Genomic DNA, 20,496 nt, shown 5'->3' on the forward strand with positions numbered 1-20,496 from the left:
ATGACTTGCAGATTACAAAGGTTCATTAAAGAAATTCTTCGCCTGTAAGAACGAAATCCAATAACTCCGCACCCGAGAAAAAAAAATGAGGAAATCTAACGATATGTAAAGAAAATAAACTTTTCCTTACTTTTTGGATTTGGCAGAATTTCTGCTCGGCAAACACCCAAACCTATATTGAACTTCCTTTTGAAGTGACACCACGGAAAGAGCAATTGGGCTCAATGTTGCGGCAACTTTTGATAAAGGTAGAAAGGGAAAGAAAAAATCGAATTGCTCGAGATTTCTTTCATTATGATTTTATTTTCCATGGTTCTTAATCAATCAACTGTTGTCTTTCAAGATATTCACTACTTGTAAAAACTACTATGCCAAATAAACTTGGCTTCTTGACGAAGGCTTATCCTTCTTAGGATTTCTTAACTTTGTTGTTGATTTTTTATTCACTCGTTATATCCGTTTACCATGTAAATGGAAATTATAAACACACAGACATTATATATATACATATATATATATATATATATATATATATATATATATATATATATATGTGTATATGTATATGTATATATATATATATATATATATATATATATATACATATATATATATACATATATATACACATATACATATATATATATATATACATATATATAATTATTTATGTATGTATATATATATATATATATACATACATAAATAATTATATATATGTATATATATATATATATATATATATATATATATATATATATATATATATATATATATATATATGTATATGTGTATATATATATATAAATATAGACAGATTGTCGCTCCTTAATATCGAAAAGCGAGCAATATAATAAAAATATTCTTCTTCCTATAAAAAAATAAATGACAATGAATAAGACTTCATGTTGCTCTTTTATAAAACAATGATTCAGTAATCAAATTCGACTGTTAATATGTTTTCACCTGTTTAAAGAACGGAAAACATTTGTTTAGATGTATCGCTGGATTTATCATTCGAACTAATTACGCCTTTTTTTCTTTTTACTAACAGTTTTTCAATATTATTTAATCCCATTTTATTGCTTTTCCTTTAAAGTCAATTGTGTTGATGGATATTAAGCAGATAACTGTAAGGTGGTGTAACTAGCAACCATCAAACAACTAATAGCTTCATTCAATTTATTGTTCTTAAATAAATGATCTAAATGGTAATTATGGAGTAAAACAGATACGAGTTCCATGTAAAGTACGTCTTTTGTCTTTTAGATATACGACAGAAATATTGATCTCATAAAAGCCAAAGACACAAAAGCAGCCAGACATATATCAGGCCTAATCAACACAAGGTCGAGGACATGGAAACCTGGCTTTCGTATTCAGCCTAAACATTACAGCAGAGGGAAACACAGAAGGGAAAATTAGGTCCAAACTTCTAATTAAGAGACAAACCGGTTTCTCACATAATGAGATAAGAAATTCCGTAGATGTCTTACAAAAATGAGAAAAAATAAGACTGAAGACTACAGGACCTCACACAGAGATATTAGGTCAAGAGGCTGAAAAAGACAAATTTCGTATAACTATTAACAATATTATAAGCTGAAAAAAAAAGGAAATTTTAAGCAATAAAATAGTGAAGGCGTAAAATATGTGAAAGTTTTAGACCTATATTAGTTTATGCATTGAGCAGCTTAACTATTCAGGACTAGGATCAATCCATTGATGACATAAACTTTATTTTATAACCGTTTAAACTTTAAATGAACGTTATCGTAATGAAAAAAAAAAATTAAAAAAATAGGTTGATCTTCAAAAAACAATTCTGAATACCATTGGCATTTGGCAAAACATTACACATACGTTATATATATATATACATATACAGTATATATATATATATATATATATATATATATATATATATATATATATATATATATATATACAAATATATATATATACAAATATATATATATATATACAGTATATATATATAAATATATATATATATATATATATATATATATATATATATATGTATATATATATATATATATATATATATATATATATATATATAAGGGTTGGTTTGATTTAAATGAAAATGAAATATATTGTCAGAAATAGCCTTGGGAATGAGAAATCATAGAAAAGTAATTACTATATTTAAGTATTACAACAAATGAATAAAATCCTAGTAAATACCTATAACATTTAGGGTAAACTTGGTGTTCTTTAGAATTGAAGTTGTTGTTGCAATTATAAAAATGATAAAGGTTTGGATTTTTTAAAAGGTGTTAATGGAAATCAAAAATTTTGTTGCTTATACAGCACCACATGAAAAATTCCTTGATATGTTTTTAGTTTTATTTCTTACTTATTATATATATTGCTTGGTAGTTGGTTGGCCAAGGCACCAGCCACCCGTTGAAATACTACCGCTAGAGAGTTACTGGGTAATTTGACTGGCCAGACAGTCCGACATTGGGTCCCTTTCTCTGGTTGCGGCTCATTTCATCTTTGCCGACACATACACAGAATAGTCTGGCCTATTCTTTATACATTCTCCTCTTTCCTCAAACAGTTTACAACACTGTGATTACCAAACAATTCTTCTTTTCTCAAGAGGTTACCTACTGCACTGTAGTTCAGTGGCTACTTTCCTCTTGACAAGGGTAGAAGAGACTTTAGCTATGAAGCAGCTCTTCTAGGACACTCCAAAATCAAACCATTGTTCTCCAGTCCTGAGTAGTGCCATAGCCTCTGTACCATGGTCTTCCATTGTCTTGGGTTAGAGTTCTCTTGCTTGAGGGTACACTGGGGCACACTATTCTATCTTGTTTCTCTTCCTCTTGTTATTCTGAAGTTTTTACAGTTTTTATATGAAGGATTTATTTTAATGTATTCTTTTTCTTAAACTTCTCTTCTATTTTTCCTTATTTCCTTTCCTAACTGGGCTATTTTCCCTGTTGGAGCCCTTGAGGTTATTGTATCCTGCTTTTCCAACTAAGGTTGTAGCTTAGCAAATAATAATAATAATAATAATAATAATAATAATAATAATAATAATAATAATAAGCAACCTTGTTCCGCTAATGGAATGCAGCGAGGAACAACGCCCGAGCGTTTTATGCTCTCGATCCGCATTCTGCTTTAAGCCGAGTATTCTTTTTATTACTGTTCATTCTGCCCGAATCCGAAGAAGTGATATTCAAATTGGGAATCGAATGACATAAGAAGGGAAATGGGAACCGGAGAACAAAAATAAACTTCGGCTGGTCATTCAAAGATATCGATTCTTCAGGATATATCGTTGTAGGAGAAAAATTTTACTTATATGTTTTTTTTTTTTTTTTTTTTTTTTGCCGACTGATTGTTACTCTAGTTCTTTACCGACAAAATCGAAAGGCTAAAGATCTCTGTCAGTCCGTCCGTCCGTCCGTCGATCAGCCTGTTCGTCTGTCTGTCGGTTATTTCGTTGAGTTTAGTAAATGGAGTCATTGTTATTAATATCACTGGTCTCATTTACGATCTTTTAATACATAATATCATGCTTTCATTATTGCGATCAGTTACCTTCATTCACTAAATGAATAATTGTTAATTAATATTACCATCGTCATCGATATAAATTATCTCCCCAAGGATGTTTTATTACTTAGTATTATGGTTTTTTTTCTTCTTAGGTCTCGCCCTTTTTTTTTTTCCCCTCACTACCACCAAAATCCTTCTCCAAATGATGACATTTGAACAGAAACACAAAACCAAGGAACATTCTGGACCCTTAGGTTTATAAGTCCCAATTACAGTGGAATTCATAGACTCGACAACGTTAATACAAACAGTATACGATCTATGAAGTTTAGCAGCGTCTAAGAATAAGACCCTTGAACGTGCGATTATCAAGTTCATTATATGTTGATCTGCATTTTCGGGGTTTAGATTTTGTGATAGTTTAAAGCCTTTCGTTAAAAGAACAATAAATTAATAATTGTATGCATCTGTCTTTAGCTACTAAGTACCGAATAATAAAATGAAAATATCCTTTTTAACATACGACCTTTCCAGCAAAAAAACATCACACTTCTTCATCTGGAAATGTGGAGTAATGTGATGTCCTCGATGGCTTTCCTTCCTACCAAGATATTTGTAATATGTAAAGGAACAATAAAATAGACTCGTGGCGGCTGCTTAATCAAGGGGGGGGAGGCAATAAATGTCTACCTAGGGTAAATGAACAACGCGTGAGTTTGGGAAATACAAAGTTCTCTGGTATTCTTGTTTCTCGCATAGAGAGAGAGAGAGAGAGAGAGAGAGAGAGAGAGAGAGAGAGAGAGAGAGAGAGAGAGAGAGAAGGAAATGTTTATAAAAAGATACACGTGCAGGGAACACATCATCGGGGCCTAGAAGAAAGGTAAGGCCTAGAGACAAGTTTCAAATATAGAATTCCTGTTTCTTTTTCGAGCCTATTGTTTGACCTCATTAGGTAATTTGCCTAAGGAATTATCTAGAGTAGCTGAGGCTATATCCCTGTATTTCTAAATTATAATTCATAAGGGATTCTCATCTCTACACGTTTTACTTGGGTTTCCATTTGTATACTGTACACTTAGTTCAATTACACCTTGGAAAAGAGAGGGGAAATGTATAAATTGTTTTTAGATTTCTCCAGTTGTATTTCATTGATTGTCATAGAGAAAGTGATACATGTTCTGGCTATTTCCTAGTGTTAATGGTATTCACTGGAGTGCTTCAGAATGCCTGTAAATACTTTGGAGTCATAGATGTTTAAAAAAAAAATGGAAGCTGTCCAGAGTAGCGTTAAAAGGCTCAAGTGTTAATAAATTAGCATTCTCTCTCTCTCTCTCTCTCTCTCTCTCTCTCTCTCTCTCTCTCTCTCTCTCTCTCTCAAAAAGAAAAAAAAAAGAAAAAAAAATCTGCTTATTTGATATTTGGACATCTGATAAATAGTGTCTCTGTCGCTAATTCACTTCTCCCTAAAAGGGCAGTCAATTTACTCATTCCAGTACCCAGGATTTCAGAGTAGTTCCTCAAACCACCAGCGAGCATGATAAAGGTTATTATATATTTGCTATACATTTCTTTGTATTGAAATGTATATATGTATACGGGCGTAATGGTACTTCATATTATACATGCATACTTGCGCATCACACAAAATTTTACAAATATACTAAAGCATATACACCGCTAAAACAATTTCTCTCTCTCTCTCTCTCTCTCTCTCTCTCTCTCTCTCTCTCTCTCTCTCTCTCTCTCTCTCTCTCTCTCTCTCTCTCTCTCTCTATATATATATATATATATATATATATATATATATATATATATATATACATATATATTGGCTAACTGTACTTTCAAAGTTGGCCAGTAGGATCACCTCTTCATTGATACACACACATACACACATATAAATATAATATATATATATATATATATATATATATATATATATATATATATATATATATATATATATATATATATATATATATCAAAAATCGCTTTCCTTTAAGGAATTCTACGTTCCCCGAAAAGTTTTCCAGTATATATTGGGTCCATTCACCGGCAGGACAAGCGGTGATTCATTTTACTTCACTGCTTGAAATACAAAACCTCCCTCTAGTATATTTCCAAGCTCAGTGTCTTTAAAGGCATTTTCTTTTTTTATTTGCTGATTGATTTACGGACAGGAGATCGAATGACCTGCAACCTTTAATATCAAGTCCATTGCAATATCGACAGTCATGGGAATATTTTGACGAAATGTTTTGCATCTTTGTATTACGAAAGGAAAGAAAACAACACAGAAAAAAATAATCGTCATTATAAAACCCGACTAACCTGTAATTAATAACTCAAACCTCACACACTTGAATAGTGCATAAGACAGTACAATAAAAGAATGCAGCAGTGAAACCGTAACAACAAGTGTAGCCATTTCTAGTCCAATGCACATCCTAGGTCTAAAACATGTCCTTAGTCATGTCTGGGCCTTGGCCATTTTCATCATCACGCTAGCCACTACGGAATGGTGAGGGAGAGACTTTGGTCTGATCTTTCACAGCAAACCAACCTAGTATATGTGGCTCTGACTAGTAAGTACAGCTTTGCTGATCATGGCGATACAAACCTTTCCCCATGTATATGTCCAAAGTTCTCTGAATTATCTGAATTACAGTATTTGGCTTGCGTATCATGAAAGAACTTCCACTTTAGAAGGAACAACAATCAATAACAATAATTAATATCATAAAACGATGAATATTAATGCAATCACAAAGTAACTTGGATAACAGAATGACCCTAAAGTTGAACCCACTAGTACACAGATGGTCATTAATCATAGACGCTTCATTGTGGGGTTATAACTGAAGTTCGTAGGGTAAGAGAAGACATAACTTACTTACTGTCTGACTTCCATGAAATACTATTCGAAATCAGTAATTAGGCTTTTGGTTTCATTTCCTGTAAAATTGCAAACAATGCTCTGGAATTCATCTGACAGTAGGTTCCTTCATCCAAAAAGGCAATGTTCCTTTCTCCCACCAAATTTTATAAAAAGTTGCTAGACATGAGACATAACTTTGGTAAGAGTTTCGTTGCAATACACCCGTAAATATCTAAGAAACTAAGAAGCAATCAAATTAAAACTAAGCATCATAGAGAGAGAGAGAGAGAGAGAGAGAGAGAGAGAGAGAGAGAGCGAGAGATTCAATTTATGGAATAATTCAAAGCATAAAATCATTCTGCATTCAATATTGGTCGTTTAATATCATACGCTCATACCAATAATTCATCCTGACTGTTCCAAATGCCTCCCTTCCATGAGCTAGATAATGAAACCCATAGATTGTACGGTTAACCGAAAGTAAAATTCCAATTTTAGGTCAAAGGCAAAGGCAATTCATAACCTTCATTTACTATTCCGGTGTATTTTTTCCTAATAATACGTTTTAGGACGGAAGCTCTCACGCCTACATTTTCGCTAGTGCATGAATACATGCATCCATATATATATATATATATATATATATATATATATATATATATATATATATATATATAAATGTATATATATAAATGTATATATATATATATATATATATATATATATATATATATATATATATATATATATATATATATATATATATAATGGAGGCAATATTCCAACACAAACTGAAACCAAACCTGGGCCGGGCAACGTATGAATTAAATTGTCTTTAATTTTATTTCGTGTGAGTTCATAGCGCTGGCGCTTTGATCTTTTATTGTGTATTTAAATTGATTTTATAGTTTTATGTTATTTTCTTATTTTCATTTCATTAAGTTTTTGTATGTTCATTTTAAATTTTCTGTTTTAAATATTTATCATATTATGTTTTAACTTATACAATGTATTCTATTTTAGGCTCTGATGATGGAAATAGATTTTCCGAAAGCTCAGCATTAAACATGTATATCATAACCCTGGTACTATTTTTCCTATTGAAACTCCGCTTTCCACGGAATAAATCAATAGCTGATATGTGATTACACAACGATATGGACGACCGGTGCTTTCTCTTGATCGAAGTACACAGCGCCAAGACTACAAACTTAAGAAACTTTGGAGTGATCTTCATTTTCTGAATTGTTGCCACGCCCAGGACCTTGTTCCTAATTTTTTGCGTTTTAAGTTGTCTAACAAAAATTTTCAACGCACCCGTAGCTATAGAAATTGTCAAAAACATTTTTTATCTTGTGAGATTCGAGAAAAGCAAAGAAGTATTACTGTCTGTCGGGAATCCCTCCAAAACCAGCAACAACTGTTAAAATCCAAATTGTCTTATCTTGATTTTATACATTTAAGTAATCTTGTTGAAACTAACAATTGTAAGTCAATTCAACGTGTAACGCATATCCACCAAAGGAAGCTAAAAAACTTAGGGTATGTAGATGATTGTAATGTGTCTAGTGATAATGTGATATTTAATTTTTCTAAGGTAGTATTAACAGATATTCAAAAATCTGCCCTTGCTAAGTTTGTTTTTCCCCTTCGACGTTTAAACTATGTTCAGCACTTTTTACAGTTAGAAAAATTTTACAAAACCATTTCTACTTTAGATTTTTATGATCCCTTGCGTAAGGGAATCGGGTATTTTAAGCAGTCACTGAGGTATTTGGCTAATCGGTCATTTTATTCTTTTAATCCATTCAACAATAACAAATATTTAGACACGGAAACTATTGGAATTCTTAAGAACTTGTCAAATAACGATGATCTTGTAATAACTAGACCTGGCAAGGGTAATGGTGTTGTACTATTAGATAGAAATACTTATGTTGGGAGGATGGTGGACATTTTAAATGACAGGTCAAAATTTGCTCTGTTAACATCTGGTACTTTTTCGTATTTTCTGAAATATGATGAAAAGGTTAACAGGTTCCTAAGGAAATTAAAGAATAAGGATGTCATTGAAAATGGAACTTTCCAATCTCTATACTGCTTGGGATCTAGGACAGGAATTATGTACGGACTGCCAAAGGTTCATAAAATAATTGTCTTTCAAGACCTATTTTGTCTGCTTGTGGGACACACAATTATAATATAGCTAAATTGTTGGTACCGGTAATAGCTCCAATAACAGTGAACGAATATACAGTGAAGGATTCTTTTTCATTTGCTAAAGAAATTTCTAACTTAAACTTGGGAAAATGTACAATGGCAAGCTTTGACGTGGAGTATCTTTTCACTAATATTCCTTTGACTGAGACAATAGATATCTGCGTGGAAGGGCTGTTTGGAGACGAACAAGTGAATGGCTTTACAAGAAAGGAGATGAAGGAACTGCTGGGATTGTTTGCTAAAGATTGTTTGTTTTTATTTGATAAAAAGTTTTAAGTACAGGTTGATGGTTGTGCTATGGGTAGCCCTGTGGGGCCTAGTCTCGCAAATGTCTTTCTTGCCTATTATGAAAACATCTGGTTAAATGAATGCCCTGCCGATTTTAAACCTCTTTTTTATAGACGGTATGTCGACGAAACGTTTTTATTATTTCGTAGCCCAAGTCATGTCCAATTGTTTTTAAACTATTTGAATTCCAAACACCAAAATATAAATTTTACTAGTGAAGTGGAAATGGATGGTAACATATCTTTCCTTGACATCAACATTCATAAATTTGGTACTGGGTTTAACACATCTGTCTACTGGAAACCAACGTTCACAGGCCTATTGCACTAAATTCTCCTCTTTTATTCCTATACAATATAAGAGAAATCTTGCCTGTACTCTTACTTATAGAGCGTATAACCTTTGCTCTAATTACTTAAACATTCATAAGGAACTGATGTATATTAAAAAATTACTTTGCAACAATGGATTCCCGTATAATTTTACTGATACTTATATAGGGAAAACACTGAGCAAACTCACGCTACCACCATGTGAAAAGAAACTAATTGCTCCTCGGAAAAATATCTTCTTCTCTATTCCATATCTGGGGTCCCACAAGTCTAAAATAAGAAATCATTGCAGTAGAATTGTGCGTGAATTTTATCCTCACGTATCATTGAAGATCGCGATCCCCCCCCCCCCCCCCCCCCCCCCCCCCCCCCACATGCTAGGAGCGAGACCGGGTCTCAGATGATCTTTGTTCGGGTGTCATACATAAATATAAGTGTGATCGCTGTAATGCATCATATATTGGAAAAAGTGAAAGACATTACCGTGCAAGATTGTCTGAGCATTTCGGTCGTTCACCTAGAACGGGTAATTATATGGCAAAACACCACATTCAGCCATCAGAGACCATTGTCTAAGTGAGGACCACCCAATGTCCAAGGGGAATTTTTCCATCTTAGCCACTTCGCAGAGAAACCAAACCTGGGCCGGGCAACGTATGAATTAAATTGTGTTTAATTTTATTTCGTGTGAGTTTATAGCGCTGGCGCTTTGATCTTTTATTGTGTATTTAGATTGATTTTATAGTTTTGTTATTTTCTTATTTTTATTTCATATAGTTTCTATATGTTCATTTTAAATTTTCTGTTTTAAATATTTATCATACTTTGTTTTAACTTATACAATGTATTCTATTTCAGGATCTGGTGATGGAAATAGATTTTCCGAAAACTCAGCAATAAACATGTATATCATAACCCTGGTACTATTATTCATATATAAATGTGTATGTATTGTATATATATACATATAGATATAATGTGTATGTACTATATATATATATATAGTACTTGGGGTCTGTTGTTGCAGCAAATGGTGGAGTGGAAGCAGATGTACGTCAGAGAGTGAATGAAGGTTGCAAAGTGTTGGGGGCAGTTAAGGGAGTAGTAAAAAATAGAGGATTGGGCATGAATGTAAAGAGAGTTCTATATGAGAAAGTGATTGTACCAACTGTGATGTATGGATCGGAGTTGTGGGGAATGAAAGTGATGGAGAGACAGAAATTGAATGTGTTTGAGATGAAGTGTCTGAGGAGTATGGCTGGTGTATCTCGAGTAGATAGGGTTAGGAACGAAGTGGTGAGGGTGAGAACGGGTGTAAGAAATGAGTTAGCGGCTAGAGTGGATATGAATGTGTTGAGGTGGTTTGGCCATGTTGAGAGAATGGAAAATGGCTGTCTGCTAAAGAAGGTGATGAATGCAAGAGTTGATGGGAGAAGTACAAGAGGAAGGCCAAGGTTTGGGTGGATGGATGGTGTGAAGAAAGCTCTGGGTGATAGGAGGATAGATGTGAGAGAGGCAAGAGAGCGTGCTAGAAATAGGAATGAATGGCGAGCGATTGTGACGCAGTTCCGGTAGGCCCTGCTGCTTCCTCCGGTGCCTTAGATGACCGCGGAGGTAGCAGCAGTAGGGGACTCAGCAGTATGAAGCTTCATCTGTGGTGGAAATGTGGGAGGTTGGGCTGTGGCACCCTAGCAGTACCAGCTGAACTCGGCTGAGTCCCTGGATAGGCTGGAGGAACGTAGAGAGTAGAGGTCCCCTTTTTGTTTTGTTTCTTGTTGTTGTCGGATACCCCCCAAAATTGGGGGAAGTGCCTTTGGTATATGTATGTATGTATGTATATATATATATATATATATATATATATATATATATATATATATATATATTAATCAGTTTAGCCAACTATTTTCACGTCTATACTAATTAAAAAAGATTTAGAGTGTCAGTCTAAATATTATGCAAAAGAAAGCACAACAAAAATAAAATCTGTGGTGATGAAATAATTTTTGCTCGACAATCTTTCAAAATTAAAGAATAACATTTCCTCTATCGCTTTTCTAATTTATGCTCATTAACTTAAGTATTTACAGTTCAAACATTTACTGGAGAGGAAATTAAAGACTACATTAAATATTCTCATTAATAAGAAATGGGAGACCAATTTCGTAATGAACCACTGAATCATTAAAAATTACAGGAAGGAAAGACAATTCGCCGAACTTACAAAGTTTTCGTTCATTTGTTCCTGTTATTAGTTTAGCGAATTGTAAATTAGAATTTTCCCTCATTTTTTTCTAGATTTTTTCTGCGAAACATTTTTAATTTTCTTACACATCAAACACGATTGTAAAACAAAGTTCTTATCTCAATAATAATTTTATTTCACCACTGTAATACATATTCAACATTCTAAATTTTACCATAAAACTTAAAAACATCTATTCAAAGTTCTTAGTAATAGAGAGAGAGAGAGAGAGAGAGAGAGAGAGAGAGAGAGAGAGAGAGAGAGAGAGAGAGAGAGAGAGAGATGACAAAAAAATGCTAGCGGTACTTTTATAAATAATGATCATATTTAGAATAACCTTAGATTTATAGATAAATAATTTCGCAGATCAGGTATTCTTTGCCAATTATAACTTACATACATATATATATATACATATTTATATATATAAATACATTATATATATATATATATATAGAGAGAGAGAGAGAGAGAGAGAGAGAGAGAGAGAGAGAGAGAGAGAGAGAGAGAGAGAGAGAGAGATATATATATATATATATATATATATATATATATATATATATATATATATATATATATATATATATATATATAGTTAAAGGGGAACAATTTCTGACAATGACCACAACAATGCATATAACATATGAAAGGCTTTCAAAAATAACTTATTTGGGTGATCTATTTTCTTACCTCTTAATCTTAGGTGTCGACACATATTTTGGATTTCGATGCCAGTACCAATTGCCTATTCATTTTTAAGAATCATATATAGCAAAATAATCGGAAATTGCAATTCAAAAGTTTAAAACCAATAATTTACAGATGAAAACTTTATGATTATATACAAAATAAGTAAAGTAGCATTAATTAATTTCATTTACCTTGAAATTGAATTGGATAAGTGTCCTTTCACTACACACAGAAACAATGCAAAATAATTAACGTTATTGTTATTCTACGCACCCAGAGGTAAAAATAGTTAGCATGATTGGGAACAAACATTAGAGGTAAAAATGTAAAGGAAAAAACTCTTCATTGAGATTCCAAAATCCAATTAAACATACCGCATAAAAAATACTAAATACAGTACATACTGTACTATTACTTAACGCTGATGTTACGAGGTCGGTGTTGAGAATAAATTGCCATAAATTTCTAATCATTTCTTAAGGAACAAAATTATATTACAAAGACGAATTTGATCTCCATTGCTCTTGGGGCATCTTCGGTAGTATTCAAATAATAACTAATAAACTTTATATTGTTACTTTAAAGTCATTTATTCTTTAGATACAATCTTCCTATCTTTAAATCCCTAAACTTTTTGAGTTATTACCTTCTATTTTTTAAATCTCACATTTCTCAGCTTATATCTTAATATCTTCAAATCCCTTTCTTTTAAGATTATTTTTTTTTCAAATTCATGATCTTTTATCAATTATTTTAATAGTTTCAAATAATTATTTTCTTATTTACTATCTACCTCTACCCAATCCCTTATTTTCAGTTATATCTTAATACCAATATATACATATGATTTTGTAGTAAAAACTTTCTTATGTATAAACTCAACCTCCAAGTTAATTAACGCATAAAATTAGCTGCAGTTCTGATTTGAATTCGTTTATTGCCTCGCATTTATTTTTACAAAACCCAAACATCATTAGTAAAAAATATGGATCATATTATTTCTTTATCACAACTACTCCTACTCCTATCAATTATAACCTGATTTTTTTATTTCTGTATTGCCATATATATATATATATATATATATATATATATATATATATATATATATATATATATATATATATATATACACACACACACATGTTAAGTTTCAAAACTACGCATGCAAATAATTTTCGAGTATTTCATTGCAGTTATTTATAAAGATTTACCGTACGCCCAAGATAACCTCACCAACTTGTTTACACTGCTGCTACACACATCGGTCTCCATTAGATGAAAATGTTATTTGTACTACCATTCGTATTCTCCTATGCAAAGGCGCATTAAATTCAAATTGACGATTGCGTATATGAAACCACACACATTTATACATATACAAACGAAATGGCCGAACGTCTGTTCTCATGTAAATTTACTTGTTTTTGGAGAGAGAGAGAGAGAGAGAGAGAGAGAGAGAGAGAGAGAGAGAGAGAGAGAGAGAGAGAGAGATGAGAGAGAGAGAGAGAGAGAGAGAGAGAGACTAGAGCTGAAAAATAAACGAAACGGAAAATAATACAGATATGTAGCAAGGTAAGATGACAAAAAAAAAAAAAAAAAAGATTGAACAGGATTTTTTAAAACTAAAGACAAATAACCATGAATACTACATTAAGCTTGAATGTCTGGGACATGATAACTGACATGATATTTATGATAAATGTCTCGAGGAACAAATTACTGACTATGATATCAATTCCGGCTTATCCACGTCATCACAATGGCGAATTAATGTCATATCACGCAAACACTTAAACGTAAAAGAAGGAATTAAAGCTTAAAACTAGCAAAGAAATATTGTGGCATATCTGGGTTCATAATAATTCTAAACACTAATTTTAGTGGTAATATATATATATATATATATATATATATATATATATATATATATATATATATATATATATATATATATATATATATATATATATAAAGAGCAATGTTTAAAAAAGAGAGAGTATTTACATAGTCGAACTTAACCGTTTGCTTATCAAATAAAAAAGAAAAAATCATTAAACCTTTCTACTTATACTTTAGACCTAACCATGAAGGAAATTTATACGACATTATCATACAAAAGCAAATAGTTTTTATTTCGAAAATTCAAGTTTAATAGATTACATTCAACTAAAGTGGTTTTCAGGAAGACTTACAAATCTATATTCAACAAAACATAAAGAAAAAATTTTCATACCAATATTTTCAAAGATAATTATATATCACAGTAAAGAGCCATTACAAAATCGGCTGTAAATGTTACTTTTAACACATCTTAATATGGTAAAAACAAAGATACCTACTTATTCAGAAATAATAATGCAAGTACTACCTTCCACACACTAGGTTGAATCTGACGAATATCGTGCAATAAAGTATATTGAGAATTACAATTTTATATTTCCAAAAATGATTAATGAACCGATAAATATTGTATTCACAGAAGAAATATACCCACTTAAATTGATTTAAAAATATACATCCAACATTTCGAATTGCTTGATAACCAGGTGTAGTAAATATCAGTAGTTAAAACATTAACCCCAACAGCTAGATGGATTGAAGGTATATAATCCGGCGTTTGGGCCTGTGAGGCCATTCAGCACCCAAGTGTAACTGCGGGGAACCCCCGTAGTTGCACCAGGAAACAGACACCTGATAGTTATAAGGCAGAAAGTCAAAACCAGGGTGGTGTAAGGCATTGGGGCTGGCAACCTCATTCTAATGGTTATCACGTTTTATAGTTATCTCCTATGGGAGAATAAGGCTCCTAACTGGGTGGAAGTGTGTCTATTTGTTACCCGGACTAAAAAGTCTATGCCAATACCAAAACTGATAGGTTGTCGGTTTGAAGAGCCTTTCCTCTGTAAACTCGTACTATTTTCATTTATTCGACTTTTTTAGAATTCATAGGATAGTTTTTTTTCGCGCTTCCAAATTTGCCATCACTGATTGCGAGGCAAAAATAACGTGTAGTTTCGAAAGTAAATACAAAATGGTGATTGATACTGGGACTTACGTAAAAGTTGGGTGAACTACTCAGTGCCAGTTAGGGAATAGAGGAATAAAAGTTAAATTTTCTTTTACATTTTTTTTTTTTTGCTTCGTTAATGCCTGTATAGCTTTAACTTTGTTTTCATTAGAAGGGTGTCTCATTTAGAGATTATTTAATCATAACATAAAATTACAACTTATTCTTTTTCCCTTCCCAAAACACAACACCAATTAATAAAGGTAATGGTAAGGTATTATTATTATTATTATTATTATTATTATTATTATTACTAGCTAAGCTACAACCCTAGTTAGAAAAGCAAGATGCTATAAGCCCAAGGGCTCCAACAGGGAAAAATAGCCCCGTGAGGAAAGGATATAAGGAAATAAATAAACGATATAAGAAGTAATGAAAAATTGAAATAAAATACGACTAATGAATTCAATGTCGTTCGATAACTGATTCTAAATTCCTTGGTTCCCAGTCAACGCAATCAAGATCCAAGATCTTGACCGGAACTATGAAAGGTTAACCAAGAACAACTAGCTTTATGTTATTTTCGGGAATGTAAAGGCCTAATGGAAACAATTTTCCCTAATAGTGTTCTTTCCTACATCAAACAACAAACCCCTTCTGCACCGTTTATCGTCATGGGTCATGCCATCATTGTCTGTCCCTCTCCATCAAGATCATTTCCAAAAAACTATATTATTTTTGAAGATAAGAACTTTGAGCTTGTGATATATTAAAAACATGCGATTGGTAATCAACATTTTATGGGGTGGATCCAGGAGTAAAAGTCAAGGTACCTGCTTTGACAAAATGATCATTAATTACCAGCAAATACTATCTTATGTCTATAAATATCCCGGTTTATCCATGTTCTTTACATTTTGGTGATCAGACGAATAACATTTTCTCAGTTTTAAAACTTATACCAAAGTCATATTCTTTAAAAAACAAACACATGAAGCACAATACTGAATCTAAAATTAACAATTTACAAATTCTCGTTTTCAAGACTCAGAAATCTTAAAATCTTATTGTTTAAAAGTGACAAACAACACATTCTTGTAACTTTAAAGTTTTCAAAACTCTTGTCTTTACACCTTCGAAGACGAATGGCTATATATTTTAAGGATTTCCAAACTCACAAGTCAAATATTCTCTGGGTTTCTAACGTGATTAGTCACACAACCTAATCATCTTAGAACTGCCAGTCACCATTTTAATTGGGTTTAAAATCCACAAGTCTCATAAACATTGTATCAAGTTTACAAGTCACCCATTCTGTAATTTGAAAATTAGTAGGACACGTGTTTTCAAGGTTCGTAACCACACAAGTCTCATACATTAACGGCTTCAAAAGTTTTATGTCAAGAACAATTAAGTAAAAAGAATGAAACGCTATTGCAACACCGGTAAGACAAGTCCGTAAATCAGAATAAATATTTCCTTACATAGGAGGGCCCATCATAAAAAAACGATGTTTCAATTGTAACTGTAATGATATGATTTCTGAGATTTCCATTTTGCATTTCATGGGTCATTGCATGCGACGCAGGAAGGGAAAGTTGACGATGTCTAGAGCAGAAAGCAAAAGGAATGGTTGAGAATATATGCCACAATAATAACAATCATATCCTATTCGAAATGAAAAAAAAAAACTGACAAGTATTTACGATTTTTTATATTTCCGATCATTAATATTTTTTTTCTGAATTCTCTTATTTTTCCTTTCTAAGGCAGCAATCCTTAAAAAGAAAGTTTGTTTCGTTGAATTGTTAGGGAAAAGACAATGCGGCCTAACGGAGTTTAGGGGGAAATGTTCAGTCAAAGAAATGGTTATTGGTGTTCTAGAATAAACCAAAATAGCTATCTAGCTTTCCCAGAAGTTCTTCAACCTACTAAAAGAGGAAAGTGGAGAAAACAGAAAAAAAAAAACTGAATAAAATTTTAAATTACATACGACTGAAAATGAATAAATTATACTATAGCAAAATAAAATACCGCAGTGAAATACTTACCGCCATCGTTGTAAACCTCCGGATGTATGTCGATTATCTAGTTTCTCTCTCTCTCTCTCTTTCTTTTTTTTTTTTTTTTTTTTGAGGTAACCATATAGTCACCGGGCAATACACTCCAAGTCAAACCTTGCACTTGCATAATAACAACTATTAAGGAAAGAAGAGACTTCATTTAGTATCTGCCGTATATATTCTGTCACTTTGCTAAACATTACAATAATACGATTACCATAGTTCCTCAACACTATCCGCCATTTACGATTTCTTTTGGGAGATATCAGAAGCGCCAGTTTAAAGAAACATATTGGTAATATGGGATCCTTTTCTGCAATGAATTCTACTTGGAACATTATGAATCTTCAAAGAAAGCCATACTAGCATTCTTGAGTTTTTATGCAGAATGATATAAGGGTAGGTGAGAAACCCCAGCCAAATCATATAATTCAAGTTGGAGGTATAATCAATAGAGTTGTTGCTTATTTTTAGAAATAGTGATATCTACCGATGAGAAATCGGAAGTAATTTAAACGACAAAATGCATAGTAACACATTTTTAAAGCCTCTCTGAAAATGAAAGAAAACACGCGAAGGCGATGCTCAGAATGAATAAATAACAAGCAGCTCCAACAATTAGGTCAAGCATTTCCTTAGAAAATTCAGAAAAACTATCATTATTAAAAACAAAAATTTGACAGGAAGATTTTTGTAGTAATGCCAGATTAATTAATTGATTGATTATGAGTTATCTGGCATTCTGACATTTAAGGTCATTGACGCCGATATTATTTGTTATAAATAAATAAATAAATAAATAAATGGTAATTCAGTTTAAAACAATAAAAGCAAAAACATCCTTATAACAGTTAAATAACTTTCAGAAGACATGCTTCTGAAATAAATTTTAAAATACCACGAGTATGGTACGACACATCATGACCGAGAATCTTGGCAAGGATAAAGCGGCCATCCTCACCTCGAGCCTCAAACAGATGTCTATTTCGTCACAAGCCGGAAAAAGGGGGGAGGATTGAGTTTGGAGTTGGTATTCCTTACTCGCAAAAGGTCAAGTTTTACAGCAATTCCAATGATTTTTGGTGACCTTCAATAAGAGGGATTGATTCACATATGAGGTTCGAACACAATCTGAGAGAGTAATCTTTTTCTATTGGAGCCCCTAATCAAATTTCGCTTGCTCCAACTGCACCTAATGGGAAGCGATAATAAAAGCATAAGATTTATTATATCCCAATATGTTAAGGCTACAAATAGGCCTACTTAAGCTAGAAACATTTCGTTGGAGTTGCATCAACAAAGAATGAATAAATTTGAGAATTTTATAAACAAAATCTATTTTATCAATGAAATTTCTCAGCATTGTCACATTCCATCATTTGGTAAGAAAATTGATTCTCCCAACGTATTTTCGTTATTCTTTCGTACAAAGATAAGACCATCTTGCATGATTTACGGGGCAGTGCCTCGTGCAGTCATGTCATGAAATATTGCAATTCACATCCGTTGCATTTGTCACTCTTCTTTCTTGTTGCTAAAAATGCTCAACATCGGTAAAACTCCGGAAGGCAACAATGTCTTGAAATAAGATTCTCTTGGTCTTGATCAAGCAGTATCTAGGACCGTATTCTATATTTTGTAGATTGTTCAGGGCAACTCAACTGACTTGAAAGTTCGGTACTCGAAACGCTTCCATACCAAATAAGGCTACCCAACAGGGATACTAGTGTTTAACACCGTCCAAATTTCGTTCTATAACGTTCCGACACTTCCTCTAACTCTCACATCCATTTAACCGTACTTTCCTTCTATTCCATAAGTCATTCTCAGAACAAATGATTCAGGCAGATCCTTGTGACTAGATCTATAATCAAACTAATTAATGATAATCATCCGGTGCCGAGAGAATTTCTAGCCATCTAGATTCTCGCATATATTTTTTACAAAATTAATTGAAATCTCTATCATGTTTCCGGTATAAAATAAGTCTAAAATGCCACATAAACCATTGCTTTAAAGGAAAAAAATAGAACACTATACACAACCATATAAAAACTCTTGCTTGGCCTACACACCAACCCTCAATGAAACTTCAAAACCGATTAATGATTTTAAAAAGTTTAAAAGGCTCATTCGGATCCTTTTTCAACTCTAATGAACTCTTTTAGGGGCTAAGCATGATATGGTATCTTTTAAAGAACACACTGGATGTATGCTTTTCAAAAAGGAATTTCAAATGAAGAATTATATTTTCGAATAAGCTTTAGGAAATTAAAGAAACTTGGTCAATATAAAAATCTGTCTTTGAGAAGATGCAATGTTCTAGACCTACTAACAATCATGCATTATGTTCATAAGCAATAATTTGCACCTTGCAACCATTTTAGCTTTGTCTTTATTGCGAGATTCAGCAACCTCAGGACCACAATTAGGGGATGTGGTCAATGTCAAGAGAAACATTATTTGCTTAGGCAACTATTTTATATTCAATGGCAAATCATATAGAATGTATATTTAACATAAAAAGTAAGGGGGCCCGAATGTTACCCTGAGGAACACCAGAGATTACATTCCTGTACTGATGGGCACCATGACCATCCAAAAAAAAAAAAAAAAAAAAAAAAAAAAGGGGGGGGGGGCACTAGAAGAGTTGTAAGACCCAGGCCTACATGGCTCAGGACTATGAAACGTGACGTACGAGATGATGAATGGATAATTATTGATTTAAAAGCTCCAGATAGACACGACTGGCGAAATCTAATCGAGGCCCTTTGCGTCAATAGGCGTGGGAAGAGATGATGATGATGGTGATGATGAATAGTTAAACACTACAGAACATAATATTAGGAAATGATACACAAACTTCTATCTTTTCCCGATAGAAAAAAGGACATGTCGATTAAAAAAGTCAAAAGCAACACTGAAGTCAAGATAAAACCACACAAAATCATGATCAGAATCTAGGGATTTTGGTACAACACCGGAAATTGTATAACGGGAATCCAGCACCAATGGCTAGTGAAAATCTAACTGAAAACTTGGGGACAAATGATAGCTTTTAGCATACGCATTCACACATCCCAACACTTCGAATGATATGGGAGTTATAGAAATTTGGGCAGCAATCATTAGATAAGAACTACCACAGCCACGGTTACTTAATGGAATAACACTACCAATTCCCCGATAAGTTACAAAAATAATGCAGAAATAAGGAAAAATAACAGAAGTTA

The sequence above is a fragment of the Palaemon carinicauda genome, chromosome 3, assembly GCF_036898095.1.
Source record: "Palaemon carinicauda isolate YSFRI2023 chromosome 3, ASM3689809v2, whole genome shotgun sequence".
Classification (NCBI taxonomy): Eukaryota; Metazoa; Arthropoda; class Malacostraca; order Decapoda; family Palaemonidae; genus Palaemon; species Palaemon carinicauda.